This window comes from Myotis daubentonii, chromosome 4, assembly GCF_963259705.1.
Source record: "Myotis daubentonii chromosome 4, mMyoDau2.1, whole genome shotgun sequence".
Classification (NCBI taxonomy): Eukaryota; Metazoa; Chordata; class Mammalia; order Chiroptera; family Vespertilionidae; genus Myotis; species Myotis daubentonii.
The window spans coordinates 55,974,676-55,978,586 of NC_081843.1; the positions used below are offsets into that span (position 1 = coordinate 55,974,676).

Genomic DNA, 3,911 nt, shown 5'->3' on the forward strand with positions numbered 1-3,911 from the left:
AAGATTTATGTCTAAAATTACAAAAAACTAATACAAAATACACAAGTTTGCTGATAAAGTGTTTGTTCCCTGACATTATTCTTCGATGGAGTAATTGATTTGAGGAACCTGATTTGCCTCAGGTGCTGAATAAATGATTAAGCACAGACAACTATTTTTATTTCCATGTTTCACATTCAAAATCACATGCTCACTTGGTCCAGTCAAAAGTGCTCAACCAGCCCGACCTGTGTGGCTCAGTGGTTGAGCATCAACTTATGAACCAGGAGGTCACAGTTTGATTCACAGCCAGGGCACATGCCCAGGTTGCAGGCTCCATCCCCGGTGTGAGACTTGCAGGAGGCAGTCGATCAATGATTCTCTCTCATCATTAATGTTTCTATCTCTCTGTCCCTATCCCTTTCTCTCTAGAATCAATCATATATATATATATATATATATATATATATATATATATATGCGCGCGTGTGTGCGTGTGCACGTGCTCAACCAGTACCCTCTACTCTTTCCTATAAAATATCCCAGTTTAGTTATTTGGAAACATATCACAAGTGTTTTAAAAGTCCTAATCATTAAGACTTATCTGGAAAATAATTAAGAAAACTGTCCCAGTGATATTTTCTTTTTTTAACCATTTCTCAGATCATGCAGATTGAGCACATGAGTACATAATCACAGGCTAGAATTTACTTTGAGGAGTCATTGGTTTCATCTACTATTCTATATTTGAACTATTATAAACAGACAAGGCACTCAATTCTTTTTTAAAATAAATCTGGATCGCAGTAGGAAACAATAGAAATACAAATTTAATCACATCAGGGAAAGGAGTAAAAAAATTCAACTCCTGAGTAAAACAGAGCATTGTTAAAGGGCTCAACTTTTCATCATCAAAACAAAGTGACCGTTTTATATTTCAGGTTCAAGTGTAATATACAATTTATATTTCCTTTCCAGATATTTAAAGCTAGAACTCTCAGTTCTATCTATAGGGTTTGAAAAGAAGTCTAGCATTTATATTATAATGTTTATGAGTGAATAAAAATGAAAGCATTTCAATATTACTTTTACTTTGAATTACTTCAACAGCATCTTACAATTTTACAACTTAACTGACTGAGAGATAAAACATGACGCAGTTTGCAGGACATTAACATCCTTTCCTTTCCAAGTACATCTGTGCTTTGGTACGAAATTTTCTTGCCTGTTTTATTTTGCTTTTGCTTCTGCATTTTTACAAAAATAAGACGCATATATTTCAGAAGGAAGGGTGTACCTAACTGTATAAAGATTTTCATTTGTATTCAGTTTAGGTGCAGCGTATGCTCAATTAATTTATATGGCCAAACTGAGGATTGCATATTCAGCTTAATTTAGATCTCGATCTTTAAAAGATTGAGATTGAATAGTGTGCCTTTTCCTTTGTGTGTCCTGAGTTTGTTCCACCTTTCTACAATGAAAGAATCTCATTTTGCCCTTTATTTCAACCTAGAGGGTAGTAAGTCACTCCCTCAGGTGTAATAACCCAGGCACTAACTGTGATTCAGTTAGCAAGATGGTGATAATGGTAACAATATCTCAGAGTCTTTTCCCCCAGAGACTCTCAAAGACACCACCAGTACTCACTCTCCCACATTATGAGTTTCACGAACTGTACCTGAAGGTTTAAATGCAGCCCTAAGCTGAAAAGTATTTTTTAAGTGGCACCTTGTTATTATTATAGCATACATCTGTTCCCTGTGTGCCTTTGGAGTTGTCTCAGCTTATGACAACAACAAGTTTTTACAACTGTCAGCAAGTGCCAGCACAACTGGGGAAGGGCAAGTAAGAATGTCTTGTACTGCATGTATCAACAGTATTACTCCCCATAGTCCTTTGCTGGGGATCGTTATGGAGTAAATATATACTTAGTAGAGTCAAATGGTGCCAGGAAAAATTATCGGGGTCATGCGAGTGGGGAGAGAGTTGAATGCTGTCTAGCTGTTTTATTTTATAAGAATAATCTGGCATGTCACTTTTGCTCAAAGCAATATGTCTCATTAGTGTCCAAAAGGCATTTCTGAGGGTTGTTTTTTTTTAATTTACTGGATATATTTGTGTACCAGTTAACAGTGACTAGCATCTCTGTAATATCTCCTCTCTCATTCATTTGCTCCATGGGGTGAAATGAAGAGGCACAGCAAAAATTGAAGGAAGAAACTGAGTTTTTGAGCAGCTCATCTTTGATCAAAAATTATTTTTAATAATGATGTAATGAATGAAAATGTGACAGAAGACAAGAAGGAGAGGTTAAGATGAAGTATTGGGAGGGTGTAAAACATTTCTTTTTTCTTCTTCTTCAAAATCAGGCTCTTTATTTATGGATTGTCACCGAAGATTACTTTGGATTTCAGGCACATTGTGAAGTGTCAGAGGAAGAGTGGGTCGGTAGGAGACAGGAGAAGGGCTGCATGCAGTACTGACCAGTCCCTTAAGGGAGGGAGAATTGGCCACAGAACAGAATACCGTTGGTTTTGCTGTGCTGCGTAAAGAAAAGGAAGTGGTGGTCAGCAAGAACCTGGAGGCGATTCCTGCACATTGAAACATCGTGATGGCCCAGGTGGAGGCTGCAGCCTTGGTGCCTTCCTGGTTGACCTCCACAAAGGACTGGTGCATGACCTTGGGCAGAAACGACAGTCTCTCCCAGACGACATTCCAGGAAAGTCTGCCATGATCCGCTCAAAGGCATCAGTCATGCCCAGAGAGCCAAGGACAGCCTCCATGTCGTTAAACATCATTTGCCCCGGTTTCTCCTCATTCTCGCTGGCCTTAAATGGTCTTCCCTGGGTTTTCTGTTTGTTAAACTGATTATCCCAGTTTCCTTTGAAGTAGATGGCACTCATGAGAACCAGACAGGCAACTTGATTAACTGAATTAGGAGACAGCAACTTTGTAATTTTACCCTCTGTCTTGTTAGTTACACACCCGGTGTCGATGTGTTTTCTAGCCTCCTCTGCAGCTTTGAAGAAGTCAAGCTCTTCCGTCTCTGCTCAGTAGAATTTGCGGCAGGAATCTTTGAAAGATGAGTTGAAATCATAAGCACCATAAGACTTTTCTCCAAAGAGCCTGTTGGCAGTTATAGCAAGTGCTATGTGTCAGTCCTATAGACTTTGGGGACACGCGATTAGAAACCCTGATGGGATATTCACCTCCGCCACTGCTTTTACTGAAAGTGCCTGGGCCGTCTGGGCCGAGGTGTTTCCTTTTGCCTCATGAAGACCAGGGCCAGGCAGAGGCGATGCTCATAGATGAGAAAAAAGGTAAAGGCCAAAGTGCCATTTGCTTCCAAGAGAGTATCCATGACGGTAAGTCCTAGAGTCTTGGCAATGCAGCCAGAGTAAGAGGAGCCGTGGCAGCAAGTACACTTCTAATATCGAAGATTTTTGTAGATTTGGAAAATAATAATCAAGTATGTGTTTGAAGGTATTAAAGTTGCAAGGGTAGCATATCAAATTGAACTATAATTAGATCACTTTTATCATTACACTATTTTGACTGTCATAGACTTTTTAAAGGTCAGCAATAAAAATGTTTTTAAAATAGTGTTTCTTTAATAAGGTATTTGAGCCAAATACCTTGCATATATGTATATGGTCAGGCACTTGTAATCAACATGTAAACTCATATTCTCATTATTACATGCATGGGCTGAAGTGTGGTCTAGAAGGAAGTATGAGAATGAATAATGAGAACTGCTGAAATCGTATTCTCTCTGAAATAGTTACAGACATCAGAGCCTAAATATCTGATTCCTATTAAGTAAGGGAAAAGTGTATGTCCATTGTTGACAAGGTCAGTACCTTCATTGCTAATAGTAATGGAATTGCTGTGCAAGACAGCATTCTGTATGACTATCCAGCTCTCCTTCACAG

The 3,911-nt window shown here is 38.8% G+C and overlaps 1 pseudogene; it reads right to left on the reverse strand.

The window, feature by feature from the left end:
* Positions 1-2,546: 2,546 nt before the first annotated feature.
* LOC132233838 (serpin B6-like) lies at positions 2,547-3,340 on the reverse strand (annotated as a pseudogene).
* Positions 3,341-3,911: the final 571 nt, after the last annotated feature.